This window comes from Myotis brandtii, unplaced genomic scaffold (genome assembly GCF_000412655.1).
Source record: "Myotis brandtii unplaced genomic scaffold, ASM41265v1 scaffold657, whole genome shotgun sequence".
Taxonomy (NCBI): domain Eukaryota; kingdom Metazoa; phylum Chordata; class Mammalia; order Chiroptera; family Vespertilionidae; genus Myotis; species Myotis brandtii.
In genome coordinates, this window is record NW_005370552.1 from 552,178 (window position 1) to 570,613 (window position 18,436).

An 18,436-nucleotide genomic window follows, 5' to 3' on the forward strand; every position below is an offset into this window, starting at 1 on the left:
TTCCTTGGAATTCTTTTCCATCCTTGGAATTATTTTAGACAATTCCCTGAAAGCTGTGTATTTGGAAAATGGTGGTATACTAGTATAGGCTTGCTGATAGCCTTGGACCTTCAACAATAAGGCAGTTACATTAAAATTCTCTACCATGATTGTGGATATATGTTTCCTCTTTATTTCAGACAATTTTTGCTTTGGATTTTGAGGCTATCTATCTATATAAAACCCTAATATGCAAATAGACTGAACGGTGGAACAACTGAACAACCGAACAACTGATTGCTTTGACGTGTGCTGACCACCAGGGGGTGTGCATGGAACATGGCGGGCATCAGCAGCAGGTGGCAGAGCACAGAACATGGCGGGCATCGGCTGCAGCGGGATGGTGGAGCAGGTGAGTGGGGACACCAGAGCAAGGCGGGTCGCTGGTCACTGTCGTCAGGGCGAGCCTCTGGTGGCTACTGAAAATTCTTTGCTCCTGCATGCCACAGTCCTGCCCAGTGCTCACACCTGCTGCTGGTGCCAGCCCCACTTGCACCCACTGCCGGCTCTCGGTGCCAGTCCCAATCACTTGATGCCATCAGTGGGTGCAAGCGGCGGTTGCCAGCCCTGATCGCCCCTGAGGGCTTCTCCACCTCCCCCTGCTCCTGAGGAGCAATTGGGGCCGGCAGCCATTTGCACCCACTGCTGGCACCAGTCCCAATTGCTCCATGCTATCAGCAGGTGGGAGCAGCAGTGGCAGGAGTGGGGCTGCTGGCAGACAGGGGACTGGGGGCCATGGTGGGAGGGGCTAGGCAAGGGCTGGCAGACAGGGACTGGGGGCCATGGTGGGAGGGGCTAGGCAAGGGCATGGAGGATGGGCTGAGACCTACCCCTGTGCTCACCGCAGCCTTGTGGCCCACAGTTCCTTACAAGGTGCACGAATTTGTGCGCTGGGTCCTTAGTATTAGTATATACATATATGGTTGTTTTATCTTCATACAGACTGACCCTTTTTTATCAAATGTCCTTCTTTATTTCATAATACTTTTTTGCCTGAAACTCTACTTTACTTGCTATTATTATTTTTTTTTTTACTTGCTATTATTGTAGCTATGCCATATTTCTTTTGGTTAATGTTTTCATGGTATAACTATTTCCATCCCTTTACCTTCAAGCTTGTTGAATCTTTATGCAGAAAGGATGGATGTTGTGTCAAATGCTTCTAAGAATCTCAGGCTCACTTCAGTATGTTCCCCCACTCTCTGAAATCTTAGCCCCTCAAGTTCTGACCTACTAAGTAGTCCTGAACTCCAAGTTTTGTCTCCCCATACTCTGAGACTACCAAAAGCTCCATTTGGCTTCCCACTGTCTTATTTGACACTTTGTACTTGGCTTCTTAGACTCTTGGCCCCAAGTTGCCTATGAATCAGCAGATGCCTCAAGGGGGAATTTGTGTACAGAATGCCAGATTCTCCTCAATGCACTTCCTATCTCTCTCGGATCCTAGCTGGTGTAGACTAAATGTTTGTGTCCCCAACCCCCATTCACATTTTACAGTCTTAACCCCCTCAGTGTGCTGATGAGAGGTGGGGCCTTTGAGAGGTGATTAGGTCATAAGGGCTGATCCTTTGTGAATGGGATTAGTGCCCTTAAAAAGAGACCCCAGAGCCATATTTCATTCCTTCAACCATGTGAAGTTGCAGGAAAAGATGGCTATATATGAACCAGGAAGCTGGCCAGACATCAAATCTACAAAGCCTTGATCTTGGACTTTCTAGCCTTCAGAACTGTGAGAAATAAGTGGTTGATATTTAAACCACCTAGTAATGTTTTTGTTATAGCAGCTCAAAAGGACTAAGACACAGGTTTTTCAAGTCCCTGCTGCGTTGGGAGCTCTCTGAGGCCTTTGTATTTCAGTTTCACTCATCAAGTCATTCTCTGTGGAAAGGCTAATCTGCAAAAATCTACTCCAACCTTATCAGAAGTGGACACCTAAGTGGAAATTTTGGGTGGTCATTTAACCTGGGTAAGCCTTAGTTTACTCCTTAATAAAATGGGGGCATATGAAAGATATCTCCTGGGATCGTTTTGAGGCTTACATACATATTGAATTTACTTTGTAAGCCTAGAAGCTATATGAACACAAGCTGGTATTATTAGGTCTTTACATGATTGAGGTTCCTGGTGAAAAATGGAGGTAGGTATCCACACAGTGCAGCTTTTTTATGTAGGCAGGTCTACATGGGTGGGAGATATAGAAGTTATTTCTGTTGAGAACTTTAGTTGTTATGACTATTGAATTTATCATTTTGTGTGTGTAATAAGTTACCTCCTTGTGGTGGTTAAAATCCTTACAACACTATTCCAGGCACTTTCTCTGAGAACTCACTTTTGAAAACCTGACTATAAGCAAGGCTTTTGACCACCCTTACATAGGCACACATCTTTTTTTGGCAAGCAGGGGTTTATCTAAAAGAATTTGAAGAAATGCAAAATACAAGTATACATGCTTCATTCTGAGATCTGGGTTGCTGTTATCATTTCTGTCCTGTTAATTATGATCTTAGGGTTTATCTTGGAATTCTCCCCTGAGCAGGTCTTGTTCAGCTCAGGTGATATAAGAGAGTTGCACAACTTATGGGTCTATTCTGAGCAAATATTTGCATCAGTTTCAATCCTTTTTTTAACTCTCCTGACAGTTCTCTATTTACCTACCAGTTGTGGAGCTCTATGGCTTTTTTTTTCTTGTGCAAGGTTAGCACCATCCTTGCAACACAAAGATGCATTAGTCCATCTCTTGAGTGGTCTTTTTGAGACTGCTTTACCTCTTCCCTGCTGAGTCATGGATGATAAGACCTGCTTCTAGTCTATTTTTTTATACCCATTATTATGTCCACTATTCCAGGACTCCCAGAATCCTGATGTCTTTTTGCCTGCCATTAAGGTCTGCACAATGTAGTCACTCACTGATCAGGTCTCAAACACACTTGACCTACAAATGTTAGTTTAAAGGGTAGCAGTGTGATTCAGGATCATCCATTAAAAGCTGAACTCCAACCAACCTTTTTAACTGGCTAACAAGTTCCTTGACTGTCTTGATGGACTAAAACATGAAACATTTCAGGGGTAAGTGAAAGGAAAAGTTCTAGATGTGAAAGCCTTGGTTCTCATTTGGGGGATTTAGGAGTAGGGAAAACACTTTACAAATAGAAATAACAGGCTATGCCTTACGTCTATTGAATCAGAACCCAGAGTAGAGGCAACTCTTGCCCTCTCCTTCTTTCCCTATCCAAATAAATGCCATGGTGCCAAAGCACAGAGTGGGTTGAGAGGTGAGTTTGGCACCATTTTGATTGTGCCGGCCTTCAATAGATAGTCAAGAATGAAATTATTGGCCCTGGCTGGTGTAGCTCAGTTGGATGAGCAGCATCCCATGCACTAAAAGGTCACTGTTCTATTCCTGGTCAGGGCACATGCCTGGGTTTCAGGCTTGATCCCCAGTAGGGGTTATGCAAGAGATAGCTGATCTATGTTTCTCTCTCACATTGATGGTTTTCTCTGTCTCCCTCTCCCTTCCCCTCTCTATAAAATCAATAAAAATATATTTTAAAATTAGTTGAATTATATTGCTTAAAATAAGAAAATAAATTGTTAGAAAATTTCTAGGTTATAAGAGATCTGGTTCAGTTACACTATTTATTCACTCTGTCTGGAAGTAATCGACTTACTAAATCTCTTAAACAACAGTTTCTTAAGTGAGATGAGCTAATGAGAATAGATGCTTGATAAAAGTTTTCTTTTTGACTGGTTGGCTTTTGTTGTTGATGTTATTGATGCTATCAGTGAAATTATGAAGAACTGGGTATTATTATCTGCAGTGCCTTTGGAGATTCCAGATGAAAACTGGCTGGCTAGTTAAAGGTTGATTTATAAAGAACACTTCCTCCTTATGCTAACCACAAATCTCATGATCAAGTAGGTTTCCCTTTTCCCTGTTCTAAACATTTTAAGTATACAAGTTTACAATTTTTTAACTCTCTTGAAAAGAAGTTTGGCAACATGTACAAATGGGCTTTAAATGTCCATTCTCTGAATTAAGTATTTTTTAGATAGCTGTTTTTTAGATATATAAAAAATAGACAAACTCCTAATTTTTTCTTTGTCTAGAACAGTTGTCAACACTAAAATATCATTTGGATGAAGTCAGGGGTCCTTTTTTGTTCACCATTAAATTCTCAGGACCCAACACAATGCCTGGCACACAGATGGTACTCAACATATATTAGTTAAACGTATTGATAATTAAATGCTACCTACATGTCTCTGGATAAGTCATTAACTTGTCTTGCCATCATTTTTTTCTCCTATTAAATGGTACTAATAATATTTAATCCTTGGAGTATTTGAAGGAAAATAGCTGTAGTGGATGCTGAGATATGCCTTCTGAATCCCCTCAGCTGAGTCTCACTTTGTGATTTGTCTTAGCTGCAGAGAGCCACCTAGCTCAAGGTCATACTACATTCCCAAGGCATCCCATACCCAACAGCTGGCTGGCACAGTATTTAAAGGTTGAGCCCCCTTGTCCCAACTTAGGACAACTCTGATGAGCCATTTTAGCTAGAGCTCCCTATGGGATCAGCTGATACCTTCAGTGAAACTGCTTTGCAGTCTAACTTCATCTGCTCACTCCTGCTTCTTGTCCTCCATTTCCTAGTTGTGGATGCATAGAGCAAGCCCTAATAAATTCCTTGTTTCCCCAGGAATCCAACCAGAAGCAATAGAACATAGTATATGCTAAATAAAATACTTAGTGGTTCTGACAGTCAAAAAGAGGCAAAGATCTACTGGAACACATGGCTATTTCTCTCCACCCAAGAAATAGGCTCTTTTGTGAGCTTATTGGTGAAGGTCAGGGAAGGAGTGGCAGTAGTGACCTATAAACCTATATCTGTTTCAATGAGAACAGTTTCATAATTAAGTGAGTGAACTTTGAACACAAACAGCCTTGAATTCAGATGTCAACTCTGCCATTCACCAGTTATTTGGCCTTTGACAAGTCATCTTTAGTGCCCTCAGTTGCTTCATCTAAAAATGGGGATTTTATAAATCCCTGTCTCTTAGAGTTGTTATGAGAATTAAATGAGATAAGGTAGATACAGCTCATAGCATGGGGCTAATCAGTGCTTAATAAAATGAGCTGTTATTCTGTGGAGATTTATAACATGATCTGGACTGGAAAATGATGTGGAGATGTAGACAGCTGGGCTACAATCATATAGTTAATTGTAAATATCTCTGTGGTGGACACAGGCATGCATGGCCTAGATCCCCCTCCAAGGAAGGACTTTGTATTACAGCTGTCAGCTTAGTCAGGGTTTGCCTTAGCTTCAGGGAGCCACCTCAACCTAAGAGCACATCCTTGCCTTTGCAATGACTGAGTGATAGGGGATAATAAGGTCCCAACCATTTCAGCCCAACACAGGACCACTCTCAAACTCCCCAGGAAAGGGGGTCTTAGCTGAGACTTTGTACAGCCTGCATCACAGCTCAACTTCTCTCTCTGCCCAATCCTGCCTCAGTCTCCTGCCTTCCACAGTTGTTGATCCTTCATAAGCAATCTCCTCAAACTCCATTTCAGGCTTTACTTCCAAGAATCCAGCCTGTGACAAAGTCTGAAAGCACAATTAAAGGGTAATTCTTCAGGCTCCACAACTCCCCTCATCTCCTTTGTTCATTCTTTTGTCTTTTAATCTTATCCCTTTGTCTGTGTTTTGCACTCTCCATATTCAGAACATTTTGTTTTAATGGTCTGTTGTACACAACTTATCCATGAGCTGTCAGGTCGTGACAGAAGCCTATTTAGACAAGTTGTCAGGTTGAACGGGAGAGGGGAAAAATCGTAAATCAATGTGTTTTCACATGCAATCACACGTGGGCTAATTTATCTGCAGCTACGTTTGGCATAAGGGTCCTCAAACAAGGGGGCTGCAAATTGGTTGATCAACAGAGTGATTTTTATTGGGAGGACAACACAATTGTTTTAATAATAATTACCACCATTTGAACCTGTGCTCACACTCATGGGGAAGCTTAAAGAAAAGGCTCTCTGTGGATGATGAAGCAAGTTGAAACATGCACAGGCTAGAGGGCTAAAACTATTTAGAATATTAATTTCTTTACTTTATGAAAAGTCCCTAGTAGGTGACATGTTGGCTAACTTTTTAAATAGTCCTCCTGCCTTATCTGTGGGACTGAACTCAAGTAAGTTCCATTTCTAGAGTTGGGAAAACAGCAGGTTAGATTACTAAGATGATTTGTTAAGAAATAACAGCCAAGTTCATATCAAGCCTAAGAACACAGCCAGTCTTTCTGAAGGTGCAGAGCTAGACCATTAAATATCTTCTCTTATACTTCACACAACCCCCTAAAAAACAATAACAAAAACAACACATACAACATACACACAGGAGATATTTTTTAGAGTGTGTTCTGGCTGTGGTGGTTTTAAACTTGAAACATTCCACAAACCACAGAAAACTTCCCAGCTGAATTGAAAACTCCAACTGAGGAAACACAGACTTTGGTATTTTCTTATTTGATATTTGATTATTTTCTTTGTATCTTTGTCCATTCCCATTGTCATATCTGAGTTTAGGATAAGGACAGAGCGAGATAAGTCTGTCACCACAGGGTAAAACAAGCAGAGCTGTAAAAATGTTTTGCTGACTGGAAATAGTTGTTTTAAAGGTTTGTGATTTATGATCAAGTAAAAAAAATGTTGCTTAGATTATTAAGAACTAACTCTTTAGAGTTTTCAGCTGTATCTGTAGCTAGAATTAGAAGCACACCGTAATGGGCACTATGACTTTTGGAGAGCTTCCCACTTCTACCACTTTCTTTGCCTTTCATTTTTATTCCCTTGATAAGAACCATTAAATGATACCCCTCTCCTTGTGGCTGGAGCAGGAGGGGAAGGGCAGGGGCATTTCTGACAATCATTTTGTTAAGAAAATCAAGGCTCAGGAATCAAGGCAGTTTTCTTTCCCCTAAACAAAGAAGATATATTCTGTAACTCCCACCCAATCAAGAAATGCTTGCCCCAGAACAGAACATTAGAAAACTGAGCTGCTGAGAGCATTTTTGAGCCTGCAGTCAGGCTACCATTCTGCTGCCATTTCTAGAATGTCTTAGAAAGACAAATTTTATAATAAAAAATTAAAACATTTGACATGCAAATGTAAAAGTTTATTTTCCCTCTTTGTAAGGCCACTGAAAATTTATGCTAAGGGAGAGAAAATAAATTCTGTATTAAAAGAAGATGTTTAAATTAAATAAGGCATCAGCATTTGTTTCATAATTATGGACTTAGAAAGTTGAAACCGGCAATGGGATATGTAACTGGACACTTCTCAGCTGTAGCTGCACACCTGATCTGATTTTTTTTTTTAATCATCAGCTGGTTTCTCTCAATTTGCTATTATTTTCTGGAAAATAAATTTTGGTTTCTGTCAAAATCACAAAAGATCATTTATTTATTCATCAACATAAGTGGTATAGCCAGCAAGTGTCAGGCACTGTTCTAGGCACAGAAAACAGAGCTAAAAGGCACAGCCTTTGCTCTCAAACTGTACAAGTCTAATGGAGGAGTGGACAAAATTATAATTATTGGGCAGTATGGAGTAATGAGAGCTTACTCTGCCAGCCACTAGTCTAAGTGCTTATATGTATTAAGTCATTTATTATTAGCCCCAGTTTTCACATGGAGAAACTGAGAGGCACAGAGAAGTTACATTATTTGCCCAAAATCACCCAGCTAGTAAGTGGCTGACCCAGAATTCAAACTCAGGCAGATAGGTTTAAAGTGTGTGCTCTTCATCCTGACATGGAGGATGTGGCAGCCAACTGGGGTTTGGGATGATATAATGGCTTTACAAATACTTCCATTGTCCATGTCAGGATGAATAAGCATGGAAACCTAATCAGAGTGCATTTTATGAGAGCAACAGAGTTATATGTGTTAATGCAGTTATTAATGACTTGTGGTTCATATCAAAGTTCTGAACCACCTGGTCAAAATCAGTCATATGCCTGCTCACTAGCTGGTGGGTTGAAGCGACATAGTTATGGTAAGGGGCATGTGTGAGGGACTTTGTGAAAGACTGGATAACCAATATATCATTCACATACACTTTTCAAATGCATGTATATTCTGTTGTGATTAATACAATGTTTGTAGATACTATTGGAATTCATAAAATATATCTTAATTTATCCTAAATTAACATTGTTTTTGTCATTATATATATACTAGTAGCCCTGCGCACAAATCCGTGCGCCAGTAGGTTGCTGCTGCCCTCCTGTAGCTCTCCACCCACTACCCCGCCCTCCTATAGCTCCCCCTGACCCCCATAGTTTGTTGCCCTGCCCTCTCCTGTAGCTCTTCACCTCCCGCTTGCTTGCTACCCTGCCTTGTTCTGTAGCTCTCTGCTGCCCACTTGTAGCCAGTAGATCGCTGCTGCCCTCCTGTAGCTCTCCACCCACTACCCCCTCATAATTGCTGCCCTGCCCCCTCCTGTAGCTCTCCGCAGCAGCCCACTTGTACCTCACTGGCTGATCTATGATCTGGTCGTGATGAACTTGGTCGTTACGCCTCAGGGAGTAATGGCTAATTAGCATATTCCTCTCTTATTATATAGGATATCTAATCAATACACAAGACAAGTATTATCTTGTTAGTGCCTATAGATTTTTTAATACTGAAAGGGAGTCCTTTATCTCAAACCTCTGGCTTTGGAGTCAGTCAAACTTGGGTTCAAATCCCACTTCTGTAATGTATTAGCTGGGTGACTTTGGGCAAGTTGCTTAATTTTTAAAATCTTAATTTTCCTATCTGAAAATGGGAATAATTATATCTGCTTCATGGGTTTCCATGAAAATTAAGTGAAGTAATGAATGTAAATCATCTAACAAATTGCAAGATTGCTCAATAGGTGATTATTGACATTGATATGAAAAAATAGAAAGGAAGAAAAAGAGAAGGAGAAATAGGAGGAGGAGGAAGAAGACAAAAATGCATTATCCATGAGCTAGTCAGTGATTAGAGGGCTGGGAATATCAAGGGAGATTAAAAACAGTCTTCTCTGTCATTAACATCTCCTGCCATATCTTTGACTCTTCTGAGATTTAATATAAACCCATTAACTGAAATGTCAACCAGTATACTGCAAAGTGTGCTGACCAATGATAGGAAACACTTATTATATTTTGTCTACCCCAGATCTGAGCCCCCTTCCTATGTTCCTGGATGGAGATTGATGGGAGACAAAGAAGTGGGTGGCACCCATTGTTTAGCAATGACCTCTAGTGACAGTGGCAGTGCCCTGTATACTCTAACCAGGCCGATCATACAGTGCGACCCTATCTGTGCTGGTAGTCACCAATTTCTTTTGCTCATCTCATCTTCTTGCTTTTTTGTCAAGTATGAAAGCTAACCAGTCTCCTACTGCTGCCCTCCTGTAGCTCTCCACCCACTACCCCGCCCTCCTATAGCTCCCCCTGACCCCCATAGTTTGTTGCCCTGCCCTCTCCTGTAGCTCTTCACCTCCCGCTTGCTTGCTACCCTGCCTTGTTCTGTAGCTCTCTGCTGCCCACTTGTAGCCAGTAGATCGCTGCTGCCCTCCTGTAGCTCTCCACCTGCTGCCCCACCTTCCTGTAGCTCCCCCCCTCCCCCCTCCTCCCCTCATAACTTGCTGCCCTGCCCCCTCCTGTAGCTCTCCGCAGCAGCCCACTTGTACCTCACTGGCTGATCTATGATCTGGTCGTGATGAACTTGGTCGTTACGCCTCAGGGAGTAATGGCTAATTAGCATATTCCTCTCTTATTATATAGGATATCTAATCAATACACAAGACAAGTATTATCTTGTTAGTGCCTATAGATTTTTTAATACTGAAAGGGAGTCCTTTATCTCAAACCTCTGGCTTTGGAGTCAGTCAAACTTGGGTTCAAATCCCACTTCTGTAATGTATTAGCTGGGTGACTTTGGGCAAGTTGCTTAATTTTTAAAATCTTAATTTTCCTATCTGAAAATGGGAATAATTATATCTGCTTCATGGGTTTCCATGAAAATTAAGTGAAGTAATGAATGTAAATCATCTAACAAATTGCAAGATTGCTCAATAGGTGATTATTGACATTGATATGAAAAAATAGAAAGGAAGAAAAAGAGAAGGAGAAATAGGAGGAGGAGGAAGAAGACAAAAATGCATTATCCATGAGCTAGTCAGTGATTAGAGGGCTGGGAATATCAAGGGAGATTAAAAACAGTCTTCTCTGTCATTAACATCTCCTGCCATATCTTTGACTCTTCTGAGATTTAATATAAACCCATTAACTGAAATGTCAACCAGTATACTGCAAAGTGTGCTGACCAATGATAGGAAACACTTATTATATTTTGTCTACCCCAGATCTGAGCCCCCTTCCTATGTTCCTGGATGGAGATTGATGGGAGACAAAGAAGTGGGTGGCACCCATTGTTTAGCAATGACCTCTAGTGACAGTGGCAGTGCCCTGTATACTCTAACCAGGCCGATCATACAGTGCGACCCTATCTGTGCTGGTAGTCACCAATTTCTTTTGCTCATCTCATCTTCTTGCTTTTTTGTCAAGTATGAAAGCTAACCAGTCTCCTACAAACAAATTATTCTTCAACTTCAATAATCTAGTGTCAGTTTCTGATGTTTGCAACTAAGAGAGCTGCCTATTGCACCATGATGTAGACACAATCTCATCTGACCTATCTTAGTTGTGCAAGCTCCAGATCTCATGGCCGAACCAGAAACTTTTTTCACAGCCCCATTCACATTGCAGAGACTGTGAAAGACACTCTTTCTTGGTACCTCAGTCTGTATGCCAGGGAGGTTAGTGGCAGAAAACTCATCACACCACATTTCTCCAGCGAGGACAGTGGAGGAATGGCTGGGAAAGCTGCCTATGGCAATATGCAGTAAGGTCCTGACAGGTGGCTCTGTCCCACTGCTGATTCATCTTTGCAGGGCCACTTCATTCCAGAGATGACAGCAATTAAACCCATGTATGGGGTGGGAGATAATGCTGATTCTTTCTTCTTCACTGTCCCCACACATATTGTACCCCAGGGATTAACCCCTCCAGGGTGACCTACGAATGCCCCCCACTATACCCCTCACTCTGTTGATTGTTGTGAGAAAGGATAAGGTAAGGGTGAGTACTGCTCTAAAAGCTCAGGCTTCCTGAAAGTGCTCTAGGGATCCCAGATGCCTGCAAAGTGCTCTCGTTTTGTTTTCACATTTCAGATGTTAATTATAAGGAAGAGAATTAGGCATATAAAACAAATTACATTGGCAGTGTTTCCTTCACTTGTGCACAACAGGGCCCAGGCACCCCTAATGAGATGTGACTACAGATCATCGTGCTTCCTGCAAACAGCCAATTGCTTCTAATATAGCAGAGTCTTCCTTGTGTTGCCTGAGAATTAGCCACAGGTGTAGCATTTGACTTTGGGGAACATCACCAGCCCAGGGAAGTGTGGTTAGGTCAACAGCAGGAAGAAAGGGGAGAGAAAGAGAGTAGCAGATACCTAAGGCTTTAGAGCAGTGGTTCTCAACCTTGGCTGCACATTAGAATCACCTGGGAATCTTTTTAAAATCCTGATTTCTGGGCCTCATCCTCCGGAAATTTTGTTTCTTTGTTATGGGGTGGGGCCACAACCTTTGGCAACCTATAGAATACGTGTACCGAAATATCTGTGTTCTTTTAGAGCACAAATCCTCAACAGTACTGAGAGCAGCACAGGGAAATTGACTTATTGGTAAACAAAAAGGAGAAACATGATATTGAGACTGAGGGGTATAGAGAAGAGGTGTGATTCTGGGGGCCAACCAGCACTAATGGTTATGGGATCTTGAGCTTCAGTTTCTTCATCTGTAAAGTGAACGGGTTGCACTAGAGTTTTCTAAAGTTATTCAAGCTCGAGCACTCTGGGTTTCTCATTTCCCATCCCCAAGATTCTGTCTTGAAATTGCTGTAAGACACTAGAATTGAAACAAAAGGCAAGCTTTTTTGAAAAAAAAAAACAATGGGGCAGTCCCAGAGAAATGATGGTCATTGGATGTTCAACTTTGTTTAGGGATAGCAATGTATCTATCTATAGAAATGGACTTTTAAGGAACAACAAAACAATTCATGAGCTAAGTCAAATGCACAGTTCCTTTTAAAACAACTGGTTAGCAACTCATGGCTACATATTAGTTTGGATGAATCAAGCTACATCCTGCAAAACCATGTGTGCATGTAGATACAAACCATGTTCTGAGGACTAGAAGTGTTCTGTGATCTCTAAGTATGGATGCAATGAAGAAGAGGGGAGATCTATGGCTTAAAAAGCTTTGGAACTGCTGAATCCAAGTTAGTCAGGTTTCTTCACAGTAGGATCCTCTGAGCATTTATCATGCCAATGGGCTTTGCAACTTACCTGGGATTACAGTTTGCAGCATCTGATCTTATTTGACTTTGGAACCCCTTTTTTATTGGCATGCCAACAAGTCATGGAATACCAGTGTTCTGCAGAATTGGTTTGAGAAATAATATGCTATGCAAATTAGAACAGTTTATTTCAAGATTTCGCCTGAAAGTAGTATAAACAAAACAAGCTTAGAAGAAAAATATAAATTGTAAAAAAGGGAAAATGTAGACTTTGATAAATTTCCCTAGTGATAGAATTCAAGTCAATATATGAAAGAATTTGACATTAAGAATCAGAATAATTATTAAATTAGATTAAGTATAATAAAATGCTTTCTCACAAGTGGCAAGTGCAAAACCAATGATATATTAAATAAATTTGATTTATTTAAAAGAAGCATTATTTTATTTTGCCCTTAGAAAGTTTTCAAGTTGTATGATTTTAGGGGATATAGAAAAGATAGATGATTGATAGCAATTTTATTTTTCCACTTTAGTAGCTGGTAAATAAAAATCTATTAACCTAAATGAGGAATCATATTTTTGTGTGTACTAAGAAAACAGTAGCGGGTAAATTTCTAAGTGTTATGAAGGGAATTGTGGGTATTGTTCTTGCTGTTATTAATATGAGTTGAGTATGATATATCCAACAAAAATCCATTCTATTAATGACCATTAAATAAGGCTCCTATGGAATAAGGACAACCCCTGGAAAATAGTTAGCAAGACTTTAATAAAGGTGTAAGAATCAGAAGTTCCCAGAATAAGGATTTTTTTATGTGGGTGGTAAATTATTTTTCCTCAAAGTCATGAGGTATGTATGTCCATCAATAAAACAGATACCTTGGGAATAAATTTTAAGGTGAGTAAAATATTTCATTCTGACCATAAAAGATTTCTTGTACTTATTTGTTAGAAATACCATACAAAACTCAATTTATTATTTTTTATTTTGGTAAACAATAATGTCTTTGTTCCTCTTTCTTCTTCCCTTTCCCATTTTACTCAGGACCCATTATTAGTGATGTCAAAAGATGGCAGGAAGGAGAAAAAAGAATTTTAAAATATAATGGAATAATTTATCAGAAGGAATACTTCCTGAACGCCCTGTAATTTCGCTCTCAAGTAGGAATTTTAAAACTTCAGTGAGTGAATCTCTGTCTCCTGGAGAAAGGAGGTTTCCCTTCCTTAGTTAGTCAGAGCTCCCGTCTGCCTTACACCAGACTATTCCTCATCGTAACTGCAACTGTTATGCTTCTAGTTGAAAAGACACTGGATTTATGTTGTACAGCATCTGCAAATGGGACAATGGAGTGTAAAGTTTGATTGATTGGATTCACAGGAAGCCTTCTGAATGCCACATGAGGCTTGTGGCTAGTGTTCCCCAGTCTCCCCAGCAAGTTGCAGCTGTGGGGATAGGATGGGCCACCTTGGGCGAGTTGCATTTCTCAACCTCATTCAGCTTAGTTGTGGTGACATAGGCCAGGGGCATCTCAAGCTGTTTGGAGCTGTGCATTAACCACAAATGACAGACACTGTTGCCACCAGCTTCTGTTTCCCACCAGCAGAATCTTAATCACCCTTCTACTCCAGAGGAGACCACAGAGGTGAGGTCTGACTTGTATTTCATATTATAATGAAAGGATGGTTACATGCCAGCAGTATATTAAAACCATAAATACTATAAATGATGAGTTTGCACACACTGTTTTCTCAGAGAAATCTTTTATTTTGCCCCAGACTAGGTGAGGACCTTTGTTATATAATGCCCTGAATTCATCCTTTGTGGCACTCACAGCTGTTGTCATGAATTAATCCATTATTTGAGGAATTACTTGTTTCTTACTGGTCCTCAAATATTGAATTTTAATTCCATAAGTATACAGATCTCTCTGTCTTTCTCCCCAGCACCCAGGGCAAAATTTGGCCATAGCCCTGCCCTTCCCTACCTTTCTCTCTCCTTCTCTCTCCTCCCCCCTTTTATTCATGAATAATTTAGTCCTAAAGCCATTAAGTGGGGCAGAATGGGGTAGATATCCATGATTGAAAGGGGCGAGGGTGTAAAGTACCAGACCTGGATGTCAGAGCCTCACCAGGGTGAGGAGGGCATCCATGTCCTCATTCAACCAAAGGAGGGACTTATTTGACATGTGTCCCAGGAAATTCTTGGCCTATTCAGCCACTTTCATAAGGGGAGAGAGGGCCATCAAATTATGAGTGCAATTAGACAAAACATCTGTTAGATATAATTTTTTCATCGTTTCATCCAGTTCTTGTGGCATTGTAGAGACAGATTACTAGTTAATTTAGTTTGATGGCCAGTAGTGTCTATGCTAATTGAATTTTTGACTGGATGTTTGGGAGTCATAAAAATATATGTATATTTGTGTGCTTGTAGAAAGATTAGAGTCTTTGAAATCAGACACATTATTCTGTAAGCCTCAGTTTCCTCATTCATAAAATAGTATTGATGATAAATTTGCTTATGGAGTTGTAGTGATTATATAAAATAATCTGCCCATATTCATTCATTATAGACTCTTGACATAAGATGCTCAAAGATATGGGTGCCACATAAATTTTGAGCATAAGTGATATATTGAGAGAATCTGAACAACCTTAATGATATTAATGTATCTGTGATGTTTATTGGTGACAAAGACACAGCTACTACTAATAAAACTGTGGTCTGTTTCCTACATTCCCAAACAAAGAAAATGCTTAATTTTAGTGAAGTTTGTGAGTATAATAATGCTAACCTTTTCCCATCTAAGTTCACAGATCTCTGAATCCTATCCTCTAATTTCTCCATGGAGTCCTATCCTACTCTAAGCCCCACTCTAAAATAACATCGACTATAGCAATCTTTCTATTCCTCTCACTTTCTCTGAAAGTAAGTAGAGTCTCTACATGATAGCTGTGGAACTTTCTGCCGTCTTTCATCTGGGGATTCTTAAAACAATGTTTATAGCCACCTGCATGCCCTTCTATCATATATTTGATGTGCTGTGACCTAGAGGAACCTGTGTGTGCTTAAACTGGAGAAACCTTTCAAATATCTAAAATATAGTTCCTCTGATTGCTTATTGAGGATATGTGTGAGCCCAGCATCCCTTACATTTTCTAATTTCCATCACTGACCATGTTGGCTAGGTTTGCTTCTAAGGAAACTAATGTAGCCATAGCCACTTGAGGTAAAAATATAAAATGAGCTTCCTTGCCTTCAGCAAGCTATTTGTCCTCTGAACTTTATTTATAAACACCCCAAAGGTTAAGGCATCTGTTTCTTCATGTTAATTTCACTGGCTTTGGTCTTCCCAGCAGGGAAGGAGAGTTTCAACCTATGGGTAGGCCAGGTGAGAGAAGTAGCATGAGAGCTAGGCTGGGAAAGAAAAGCTCGCCACAGGCCCCATGGAACAGGAAGATGGAAATGCAGGGGGGAAGGAAAACTGCAAAGCCCTGAAATGAGAACAGGCATTATTGTGCCTATTATCAGGATGCAGAAACCAATGAGGTGGAGAAATGAAGAATCTAGAAAGAAAATAAAAGCCCAGTTACTATGTACTATGTGTGTGTGTGTTGGGGGGAGTAAGCTGCAAAAGTTGGAATACATGTCTTCTTGTTTTAGTCATGTTAAGGATAAATAATGAAATAATGTGTGGCTTTTTCTGCTTGGGAACTGGCCAGTCATGTCAACTCAGAAGAAAGTAAGAAAAAATACAGACCTTGCAACTTTGTGCTTACTGTTGTTCTAGCCGTTTCTGTGTCCACTTGTCGACTTGTCCACTTGCTGAGCATATCCCAAACTCCCTCATGCCTCTTTTGGAGGTGAACTGTGAAATAAACTAGGTCATTTGGAGTTAAAAACAAAGAAAGGAGAGAAGAAGAAGTTTTCTGCTGGCTTTTGAGGTGAGCTGAAAATCACCAATGAGATGCCTGTGTAAGGACTTCCTGAATGGCTCCTTCATGCATCACATTAACAGTGGAAATTGTTTACTGAGTGAGCAGAGAGGGATGTTTGCTGGTAGGAGAGGAAAAAGATGGTGTATTAGACAGCTTTGATATTTCACTAAGGAAAGGATTTCCCCCCTAAGGCACCAAGAGCTAGTAGCAGTTCCAGGCGCCTGGTTAGAAAAGGACAGAATGATAAGATAATGGTTCATTTAAAATGCAGGTGGACCCCACAATGATCAAATGAGTAATAATGAAAGCCATAAGCCTTCTTGGCAGAAAAGGAATTACACTAAATGCTTAGGACCTATCATGCTAGTTTTCTTTTGTAGTTTGGCTCAAATCTACAATATAGTCAAATTTCAGGTCTTTAGGAATGGCAGTGTGCTTATCTGTGAGATAAAGTTTCCCTAACAATAAGTTACAGCTACACTCAGTCAATGACAAAACTGTGGGCCTTCTGTGATAGACAAATGGAGGGGGAGAGTCTGTGCCCCTCACAGTGGGATCTTGCATCTACTTCTGTTTCTTTAAATAATGCTATTCTCAAATCAGGGAAGTTTTCTGACATTGTTTCTTTGAATAGGTTTTCTAGCCCTTGCTCTTCTTCTTGTCCTTCTGGCACCCCTATTATACGTATGTTGCTTCATTTCATGTTGTCCCAAAGCTCCCTCAGGCTATCCTCCTGTCTTTTGATTTTTTTCTCCAATTGCAGTTCAGATTGGGTGTGTTTTGTTTCCCTGTCTTCTAATTCGTTAATTTGGTCTTCCGCTTCTCTTAGTCTACTGTTGAAAGCTTCCATAGTGGTTTTTTTTTTATTGTATCTATATCACTCTTTATTTCCTCCTGATTCTTACATAGGTTGATTTTCTCATCTGGTTTATGAACCGTATGACCCTTATTCTGAATTCTTTTTCTTCCAGAAAAATAAAACACCTCTTTGCTCATTTTTTAATTGGGTTATTTGTCTTCCTGGAGTGGAGTTATTGTTTTTTTTTTTTTTTGGAGTTCTTGTTTTTGAGTTCTCACCTCAACTGTGTGTATATGTAGCAGATGGATCTCATAGTAATGAAGGCTGAGAAGGCCCAAGTGATGCAAAGCAAGGGACTGAATCCAAGAATACCTATCCAGCAAGGCTATCATTCAGAATTGAAGGGGAAATAAGGAGCTTCACAGACAAAAAAGGGTAAGGGAGTTTATCACTACCAAGCCAGCAATGCAAGAAATGCTAAAGGGACTGCTATAAAAAAGAAGTAATAAAAAGGGAAGAAGGAACACAGGCACAAAAAATAGAAATGGCTACAAGCAAGTACCTATCAATAATAACTTTAAACGTAAACGGACTAAATGCTCCAATCAAAAGACATCGAGTGGCTGAATGGATAAAAAAACATGTCTACAAGAGACCCACCTCAAAACAAGGGACTCACACAGTCTGAAAGTGAAGGGATGGAAAAACATATTTCAGGCAAATGGAAATAAAAAAAAAGCTGGGGTAACAATACTTATATCTGACAAAAATAGACCTCAAAGTGAAGGCCATAACAAGAGATAAGGAAGGCCACTTCATAATACTAAAGGGAGCAATTCAACAAGAGGATATAACCCTGATAAACATATATGCACCCAATGCAGGAGCACCCACATGCATAAGAAAACTCCTGGAAGATATCAGGGGAGAGAGGAGCACCCAAATACATAAAAAGCCACACTTCTGGAAGGTACCAAGGGAGAGGTCGACAGCAATATGATCATAGTAGGGGACTTTAATACCTACTGACATCACTGGATAAATCCTCTAGACCAGCAGTTGCCAACTGGTAGTCCGCAGACCACTGGTGGTCTGTGAGGTCCGAAAGGTTGGTGATCAGTGCTCTAGCAAAAAGTCAGCAAAAAAACAGCAATCCTAAATGACTCACTAGGTCAGATGGACTTAACTGACATCTTCAGAACATTTAACCCCAAAGCCACAGAATATATATTCTTCTCAAGTGCACATGGG

General features: G+C 40.4%; 1 long non-coding RNA gene across 11 annotated transcripts in view; it reads left to right on the forward strand.

Moving 5' to 3' along the window:
- Positions 1-350: 350 nt before the first annotated feature.
- Positions 351-18,436, forward strand: part of LOC106723843 — a 109,848-nt gene continuing 91,762 nt past the window's right edge. For 7 of the 11 annotated variants that reach the window (XR_001359572.1, XR_001359568.1, XR_001359573.1 and 4 more), the window contains exons 1-3: positions 351-391; positions 1,821-2,005; positions 16,239-16,392. This is a non-coding gene — a long non-coding RNA (uncharacterized LOC106723843). Of the gene's footprint in view, positions 392-1,820; positions 2,006-14,075; positions 14,091-16,238; positions 16,393-18,436 lie in introns of those variants that run through there. The other 4 variants (XR_001359571.1, XR_001359574.1, XR_001359567.1 and 1 more) reach the window with 4 other exon arrangements.